Here is a 10,291-nt window from a genome sequence, read left to right as displayed (position 1 = left end):
TAAGTATTGCCGATTTCACAGAGACACCGGGCATACAACCAATGAATGTCGACAACTGAAGGACGAGATCGAAGGATTGATCTCAAGAGGTTACTTCCGGCAATATGTCAAAAACCAAAGTACTAGTCAGGCGGCCGCGAGCCAGAGAGCAGCCGTGCCTCTGATGGCACAAAACAATAATTCCCGAGCTCGGGAAGAGGATAGGCCCCCGCCGATAGATGGAGAGGATGTAATGACCATCTCGGGAGGGCCTCATCCCGCAGGAGTAGGCAGGAATGCCCAAAAGAGATACGTTAACGAGCTAAAGACTTGGGATGGGTCTCCTTATGAACCCGAACCTAGGGCTCCAAAAAGCCAGAGGATTGAAACACAACCAATAACCTTCACTGAGGATGACGCGTCCCATGTCCAGTTTCCTCACCATGATCTTCTGGTCATCACTCTCCAGCTGGCCAATAAAAGGGTACACCGAGTTCTCATAGACAATGGGAGCTCAGTCAACATTCTCTATAAAGCAACCCTCGAAAAGATGGGACTCTCCCTTCGCGACCTGAAAGCGTGTGCAACTACTTTATACGGCTTTTCAGGAGAAGGGACCGCCTGCATGGGATCCATCGAGCTCCCCGTGACCTTGGGAGACTACCCAGTCTCGGCAACCAAGATGATGGAGTTCGTGGTAGTAGGCTTACCATCAGCCTACAATGTGCTGCTCGGGAGACCCGCCCTAGTCGGACTGGGGGCAGTTTCATCAGTAAGGCATCTGGCCCTTAAGTTCCCAACCCCTAGCGGAGTCGGAACATTGAAGGGAGATCAATTAGCAGGGAGGGAATGCTACAGCATCTCCTTGAGAGGAAAGAAGAAAATGAGTGCACAAGCACTCGCCATCATTCAAAACAAAGACGGAACGGTCTTAGAGATTGACGAAGAGATTGATCCAAGGATTGAGGAGAAAGTTGACCTCGAACCTTTAGAGGAGCTCGAAGAAATTCAGCTCGAGGAAACCGATCCCTCGAAAAAGGTGAAGGTCGGAAAACACCTCCAAGATGAGACAAAATAGCAATTAATTTGCTTTTTGAAGAAAAACCAGGATGTCTTCGCGTGGTCGCACTCGGAGATGGTGGGAATAAGTCCGAATATAGTAAGCCACGCACTGAATATAGACAAGAGCTTCCCCCCGAAGCAGCAAAAGCGAAGACAGCTGGACGAAGACAGAAAGAAAGCACTAAAGGAGGAGATTGACAGGTTAAAGGCAAACTAATTCATTAGAGATGCCTTTTACCCTGACTGGGTAGCCAATCCGGTGTTGGTCCCAAAGCCCAATGGGACGTGGAGAACCTGTATTGACTATTCAAATCTCAACAAAGCTTGCCCAAAAGACTATTTTCCGCTACCGAGGATTGACCAGCTCGTGGATTCCACGGCGGGGCACGGCCTGATGTCGTTCATGGATGCTTATTCTGGATATAACCAGATTCCCATGCATGCCCCCGACCAAGAACATACGAGCTTCATCACGGATAAAGGGCTATACTGCTATAATGTCATGCCATTCGGGCTCAAGAATGCTGGGGCCACATACCAACGGCTCGTAAACATGATGTTTTCGAAGCAAATAGGGAACAACATGGAGGTTTATGTTGATGACATGCTTGTCAAGTCTCAACTTAACAAGAACCATGTTGATGACCTCGAAGAGTGCTTCGGCGCGATCAGAAAGTATAACATGAAGCTAAATCCTCAGAAGTGCACTTTTGGGGTGTCTTCAAGAAAATTTCTGGGCTTTATTGTAAACTCTCATGGAATCGAGGCTAATCCCGAAAAGATCAAGGCCCTGATTGACATGCCTTCGCCTCGGAGGCACAAAGATGTCCAAAGCTTGACTGGCAGGATGGCAGCCCTAAGCAGATTCATCTCGAAATCTACGGACCGCGGCCTCCCATTTTTTAATTTATTAAGGGGAGGTAAGAAGTTTGAATGGATGGAGGAATGCGAGCTGGCCTTTCAGGAGCTCAAAAAGCACCTTGCGGAACCACCCATCCTATCAAAACCTGAAACGGGAGAAATACTGTACTTATACCTTTCAACCACAGAACACGCGATAAGCGCAGTACTCGTTCAAGAAGAAGAGAAGATGCAAAGACCCGTTTACTACATCAGTCGAAGATTACTGGGGGCAGAGTCAAGATACCCATTGATGGAGAAACTCGCGCTCAGTTTAATTCATTCGTCTCGTAAACTCCGCCCCTACTTTCAGGTGCATCCCATCCATGTGCTGACTGATCAACCACTTAGGCAAGTCTTATCTAAAATAGAAGCTTCAGGTCGACTTCTTAAATGGGTTGTTGAGCTCGGACAGTTCGAGATCACCTACCACCCGAGAACGACCATTAAGGCACAGGCGTTGGCGGACTTTATAGTGGAATGTACTGGCATAGCCGACGACGAGGTAATAACCCCAACCCACGAGCTGTGGAAACTTTACGTCGACGGCTCATCAAATGAAAATGGAGCGGGGGCAGGAGTCATTTTGGTCACCCCCGCAAGGAGCAGATTTCATTCTGCCTTAAGATTTGGTTTCAGAGCCTCGAATAATGAGGCTGAATACGAGGCTTTACTCACGGGACTTCGTATAGCAAATGAGCTCAAGGCTAGGGCTGTACATTGCTACAGTGATTCCCAGCTCGTGGTAAATCAAATCTTGGGAGAATACCAGGCTCGCGGCACAAGAATGGCAGCTTATTTGGAAAAGGCAAAATCTGCATTGGAGTGTTTCGAATTTTATACAATCGAACAGGTTCCTCACGAGCGGAACTCAAATGCAGATGCCTTAGCTCGGCTCGCCACATCCGCTGAAAATGAAGAACTGAACGTTGTGCCCATAGAACACCTATCGGCACCTAGCATTAATGATCCAGATGAGGAAGATGTGTGTATGATCGAAACAGAACCTACCTGGATGACCCCAATAGTTGAATATCTCGAGAAGGGAGTCCTTCCAAGAGACCGGAACAAGGCTCGAAAGTTGATGTATCAACTTCCCCATTACACCATTTTGGACGGAAAGCTATACCGAAGGGGATATTCCATGTTGTTACTTCGGTGCGTAACCCCGCCAGAAGCTAAGAAGATCATTGAAGAAATTCATGAAGGGTTCTGCGGAGATCACACCGGGGGGCATAGCCTGTCCAAGAAGATCATACGCCAAGGATATTTCTGGCCAACTATTAAAACGGATTCTTTCGAGTACGTGAAGAAATGCGACAAATGCCAGAGATTCGCCGCAATTCCCCGAGCTCCACCATCCGATCTGACCATGTTGACTTCCCCATGGTCTTTCGCGGTATGGGGCATCGACCTCATAGGCTCTCTCCCGACTGGCAAAGGCGAAGTAAAATATGTTGTAGTCGCCGTGGATTACTTCACGAAGTGGACGGAGGCTGAACCATTGGCAACTATAACTTCAAAAAAGATCCTTGATTTCGTAGTAAAAAGCATCGTGTGCCGATATGGGGTGCCGAGGAAGATCGTATCCGACAACGGAACCCAGTTCGATTGCGACTTGTTCACCAACTTTTGTGAAAAGAACGGCATAATAAAGAGTTTTTCATCAGTAGCTCATCCTCAAGCGAATGGCCAGGTCGAGGCTGTGAACAAAACTCTCAAAAGTTCTCTGAAGAAAAAGTTGGAGGAGGCGAAGGGACGGTGGCCCGAAGAATTGCCCCAAGTCCTATGGGGATATAGGACCATAGCTCGAACATCAACGGGACATACCCCATTCTCTCTAGCATACGGTTGTGAGGAAATGTTGCCCATTGAGGTCGAAATCCCAACGATCCGAACTCAGATTTACGATCAAAGTTCAAACCACACTCAGCTCCAGGAGACCTTAGACTTGATTGAAGAAAAATGAGAAGAGGCCCAGTTAAGAAACGTTGCCTACCAGCAGCGAGCTACCAGGTATTTCAACAAGAGGGTTCGAGATCGAAAGTTCGGAATGGGAGATTTGGTGTTGAGACGCGTATTTTTGGCAACGCGAGATCCGGCAGCTGGAGTGCTCGGGCCGAATTGGGAAGGACCTTACCAGATAGAGTCAGTCATTCGGCCCGGAGTGTATAAGCTTGCGAGATTGGACGGGAGCCTGGTACCGCGAGCATGGAATGGCGAACACCTTAGACCTTACTATCAGTAGTATAGGAAAAGTGTTGCCTGTAACCATGATTTTCTATATGTATTAGTTTATTTGCTTTTGAATTCCATCAAATAAAGATCTATTTCGTTCAATATGTTATCTCTTTTTATTTTTGCAAATCTCTCTTAATTTAATAACCTATGGTCACACTCATAGGATATTAAGGGGGCATCATCGGTATATATACCATTGATATAAAAAATAAAAAACATAAAATATTTGGATGTAACTAGATATGCGAGTTTAGATAGTTTGGACAACCAAATTATCAAAAGATAGTAACGTTTGGATTTAACCAAATGTGCAAACTTAATAGGTCTGTAACAAACCAGCTAAAACTAATCGACGAGTTGGAATTTAAACCTACTTCGAAATAAGTCAAGATCGAGGCTGGAATATCTTAAAGAAAAATAGTTCCGAACTCATAACCTCAGGGAGATAACCGAGGATGAGAAAAAGTAACTAAGCAATAAGATATAACTAAACCATTCACATTACATACCATACAAGTACTTTCGAGTTCATGGTTAAAGTAATATCCGACCTTGATGAATAACGAGATCGGAAGCGGATAATTCGAACAAACTATGCGTGAATGCATCGAGTTTCGAGTCTAAATCCAAACTATGTTTGTATGAAGAAATAAACATAAACTGCTCATTCATATAAAATATGCAAAATATTTCGAGCCAAGAAGTGTAAAGCATATAAAGGTCAATATAAAAAAAAACAATTGTATCAGCCCTACGGGCATAAATAAAAATAGTTACAAAAATAGAGGGACGCAGCCCCGAGGTAAGAATCAGGAAGGAGCAGTTCCCTTGGCTTTGCTAGCGTCAACGGCACTAGACCCCCCAGGACGAATAGCATGACTATCCTTCTGAGCAGCCTCTCGAGCGGCTTCACTCGCCTCAAGACGGGCACTCCACCGCTCTACATACTTGGCCTCGAGAGGACCCAGGAAGCTGGTATCGAGGTCGGCATTGTCAACCCAAATTTTATACATGGCATGGTCGACCGCCTTCTCCTTCTGCTCTTTGAACTCATTCAGGAAGCGAGCCTTCTCACCTTCCGTGATGTCGAAAGTAGCAGCTTTCTCCTCTTTGAGCTTAGTGTTAGCCTTCTCCAGCTCGGCAAGACGAGTCTTCGCCTGTTCAAGCTCAGCTTTTGTCTTCTCCAGCTCCGCGAGACGGGTCTTCACTTTCTCAAGTTCGGACTTCGAGTCCTTGAGTTCATCAGCCATCTTAAGCTGGAGATCCTTCAACTCTTGGGCCAGAGACATACCCGTGTGCACCTCATTGGTCAGCTTATAATTAAGCTGTGCTGAAACGACAAGGGCCTGAAATACAAAGAATGAATTAGATCGCAAGCTGAGACACAAACAGTTGAAGGAGAGTTGCGAAGGCTACCGCGGCAGTGAGTTCGATACTCCTATCATAAAGAGTATTACAGTCTGAGGCCTTGTGCACAAGATCCCAATGGTCGGCGTCGAAGCCTAAAAAACTCTGACCCACTCGAGAGAGGACGTCCGAGCTAAGCACAGCCCCTTGGGTCCCAGCAGTGCCGTCAAGCAAAAACTCCTCAATATGAGGTCGGGCCGTCAGCAATCGAACCTCAGTGACGGAAGGTTTCTTCGGGGGCTGGCCGACTATTATTTGAGTGTCGGTCGGAGGAAGTGAGACGGGCGCAGTTGAACCAGACGCATCAACCTGGACAATCGGTTCCTCGGTTGTGCTCGCAGTAACCTGAGCCGTTGGGGTCTTCTCGAGGCGTCTGGGGACCTTGGATGGTCAATCGGACCTCCGCGAGGATCTCGGGCGTTTACTCTTCTGAGCTCCAGCTCCCTCATCACTAAAAAGCACAGCGTCGAGATCGGGATCCATGGCACCTGCACAGTTCCAATCGAAGTTAGACATAATGATAATGAGCTTGGAAAATAAAAAAAATAAAAAAACCAAGTAAAGAAAAGACCTAACTGGAACTCTCCCCCGAACTAGAGCTCGGGGACCATGAAATTCCCCCATCATCAGAAGAGGCGGGGGGAGTACCTTCCCTATAGGTGGACGTCAACCTCGAAAGGTCCCTATAATCGTTGGTCCCATATTGGACAGCTATCCCGTTCCACACCTCGTCTATAGTATACATGGTGTCATACTTCCCGAGCCAACTATCAAACCTATGAACACAATCGTCTACCCAACTCCATATGTAGAAGTGGTATCTATCATACAGGAATGAAACTAACCTATCGGGTTTATGCTTTAGTAAGGTGGGGGACCAAATTCTCGAGGTAAGGATGGCTTTACCTTCATCCGAGTCTAAACTCGAGGCTTCGTCATTAGCCTCATTCCCCGATGGCGGACTCCTTCTGCGAACTGGAAGTGGGGGCCTCACCTCTCTCCTCAGAGGAAGGACGCCTGTGGGCAAAGGCACCTGCTCCCAATGTTCATACTTTTTATTGGACCAGTCAAAGGTGGACTGGCCCTCTCCCAAAAGTCCACAATTTCGGAGCTTATCTTCATGTAAAAGGTACAAGAGAGACCTCCTGCCATGAGGGAGTTGGAGCAGGGTCTCTCTATGCCCCTTCATTGCCTCGTCAGGAGTAGGACGCTGAAAATTGGCTGGAAAGCAAGACACATTTCAACTAAGTACGAGTCTTACAGCTAAAATCTCGAGCACAGAGATAAAAAAAGCTGGAATACTTACGAATCTGCCTGAATGAGTAGTATCGAGACGGGGACAGGCCATCTGTCCAGAATAAGGCTTTTTTGAAATCAGGTGGATGATTAGGGAGATCTTCAAAGACCTTTTTCTCTTTGGGATAGCTCGAAAGATAATAAAAGCCATCTCCTCCCCGAGCTCGGGAGGGGTTGCTTTTCAGACAAAAGAGATATAAAATCTCCTGAGGTGAAGGCCCTTCCCACTCCAGCTCGTGGTATAGCGACCTCAGGGCAGACAGAACCCTGTAAGAATTGGTGTTGAGCTGGAACGGAGCCAACCCAACAAAATCCGTGAAGTCCTTGAAAAAAGACTTCAAAGGCAACAGCGCCCCCGCCTTCATGTGTTCCTGGCTCCATGCCGCGTATCTCAGCCTGTTGTCACGATCCCCGGGGGCGTAACAGCTTCGTTCGTGAGCGGCCGGAGCTCGACACTTCAAAGAACTTGACAACCTGAGGCCATGGAGGGCCAGAATGTCAGTTATCTGACTTGTCGAGGTAACCAAGCTCCAATAGTGCTCGGCCTCGAAGATTTCTTTCCTCGGCTGCGAGGAAGAAGGCTCCCCCATCAATGAAAATTGAAGTTCTCCTGGACTATACGTGACGGTGACCTTTAATGCGGGGTCGAGGGGGATCGGCCTAGGCCCTGAGTTGGACTCTGGATAAAGGGCCTCCCGAAGATTTCTCCTCTTCTTCTCTATGACCTCATCTATTTGGCGGCGATAATGAGCTCGAATATCCTCCTGCTCACGCGCAAGCTCGTACTCACGAATTCGACGTTGATTCCGAGCAAACAACGATTCCGGGCTCGGGGTTTTTGGCGAGTAATGGATTGCCAGCAATGACCCCCACCGTCTTTCCAGATTCTGTGACATCTAGCGAGAAAGAAAAAATGGTGAGGGCCATGCATGCAAGAATACGAGCTCGATAGGACGAGCTCAGAGTTTAGGAACAAAACAAGCTCGATACTAAGACCCTTATTAAAGAGTCAGAACGTGTGTTCCACGAAAAAGGGAGGAGATTAGACAATTTTTTTTCTTTTCTTTTTTTTTTAGAATCCCAAAAATCAGGGGAAAGAGAGTGGCGGATAACCAGAAAAGGTAACCTTGGGTATCGTGCATTTGTCAAAGCCAAGGTTTTATACCCGATATCTTAGTGTACAAGAAACGTCTTTTAAAATTTTGAAACCCAGAAAACAGAAATCTTGCTCAAACATCAAAACTGGGTATGAACCAGTGATGTAAACCAAGTATGGAAACTTAAAACATAAGAGCCTATCGGACAAAAATTCCCTAATGTATTGTACTAAGAAAATAAACTAGTACATTCACGGAAATAACAAGAAAAATATGAACAAAAACTGGGATAAGGGAAAACAAAGATTGGACACTTACACAATAATGGCAATTGCAGAGAAATTGATGACTGAAGGAGAGGGTACAAATATGAGCTCACGGACTCAAACAAACCGGAGGTCCTTTGTTTTTTCGGCTGAGAGAACATGCACAAGAAAGAGGTTCTCTGGGATGGCCTCTGGTTTCGTCCCTTCCCTTTTTTGTTCCTGATGCATGTAAAATATGAGGAAGGAGAAGACCTTGAATATATAAAGGGAGAAAAGTGATAAAAAGGATTAATCTGGGCCATTGGCCAGAATCCTCATGAAATCCAACGGTCAGGGTTCAATGACATGATGGTACCAAAAAGGTGGCAGACGAATGATCGTGGGCAGGTTTCCAAGGTTCTCAAGTACCATAAATGAGCAATATCCAACCGACGCATGTCCATTCTCAAGTGTGTAACGGTACGGTTCCCGAAGAAATTAGTTCAAAAGTTTCCTTCTCTTAGGATTCGAACAAATACTTTTGAGGGGGCAAGATGTTATACCCAGATTTCGAGCCATGATAAATGTGACCTAGAAAGCTGGATTCGCAGGGAATGAACTCGTAAAGTCTGAAGTATGTTTCAAGACTAGACATCGAGCCTGCAAAGCTGAGACGACTTCGAATATGGTAGCCTCGAAATCCACACGATCTCAAAGGGGAGCTCCCGAGATGCATCTACCCTCAGGGATGACCTCGGATCAGGGGTTCCGAGCCTGACGCGCGAACGATCTCAAAAGCCATGTGACCTCGGGAGATGTCATTAGCTCGAACGTTGATGAGAGACCTGGGAGAATAAGGCCTTGGAGATATATGATAATAATCTTGAACATCTACAAGTGTTGTCCATAAGAGACGTGGTCTACATTTATCACTGTAAATCCCCTAAAATCATGGGATATTATTTGATTAGTTATACGCCCCCTGGTCTTCACGGGACGTTTCCTTTTATATCGGATTACAAGCATTTAAAGCCATTTGATTTATTTGCACAAAAAGAGTAACTACCCAAAATATGTGGGATAGTATTCTGCAATCTTCTTTATAAATAGAGAGGTCATGCACCATTGTAAAGGACCGAATTTCTGAATCTTGAGAGAAAACTCTGAAGAATTCATCCTTGAAGAATTTTCAGAGATCATCTTGAGCTTAATAAAAAAGACTCGTGGACTAGGCAGATTTAACTGCTGAACCACGTAAAAAATCGTATTTTGTATTATCATATTTTCATTGGCCATTACTAGTTATTGTTTAAGTGCTCTTCTTTCACTGTTGACGAAAAACAGCGTCAACACAAAGAAAATAGCCTCTCCTTCCACCACCAATAGTTGGTCGGCTAGATATGATTTGTGGCGAACCGCATTTAGCTGGCAATTCCGGCAAGGCTCAAGAAATATACGCTCGCTCCCTTAGGCAAGAGCGGGAGTAAGATGTACTGGTTTTCCAGGAGCATACTCCCAAACAGCCTCACTACGAGTGTGAGCTCATCACATTCAGTGAGGAAGACACAAGTCATGTACATCATCCGCGTAATGATCCTTTGGTGGTAGAAGTGCAGATCGCCAACATGATCATGGCCCAAACGATGATTGACCATGGGTCGTCTACCAACTTCCTGTTCAAGAATACCCTGGAGAGGATGAATTTAAGCATCAGAGATCTGGAACCATGTGAGCAACTGCTGTATGGGTTTACAGGGAATGGAATGGCCCCAACAAGAAGCATAAGGCTTCCCTTGACAGTAGGGAGCACCTAAGAGCAACACTATAATGGCTTTGTTCGTAGTAATCGACATCCCCTCTCCATTCAATGCCATGATAGGCGGACCAACCCTGTATGACCTCCGAGCAGTCACTTCGGTCTTCCATTTGCTCGTCAAATTCACAACCCGGGCAGGAATAGGATGTCTCAAGGGGAACCAAGTGGTGGCCAGAGAATGTTATAATTCATCAGTAAAAAGGTAGGGAAGGCAGTCTGTAGCGCACAGTTGGCAGAGCCCAGTCACC

This window comes from Humulus lupulus, chromosome 1 (genome assembly GCF_963169125.1).
Source record: "Humulus lupulus chromosome 1, drHumLupu1.1, whole genome shotgun sequence".
Taxonomy (NCBI): Eukaryota; Viridiplantae; Streptophyta; class Magnoliopsida; order Rosales; family Cannabaceae; genus Humulus; species Humulus lupulus.
This window is presented reverse-complemented; position numbering follows the sequence as displayed.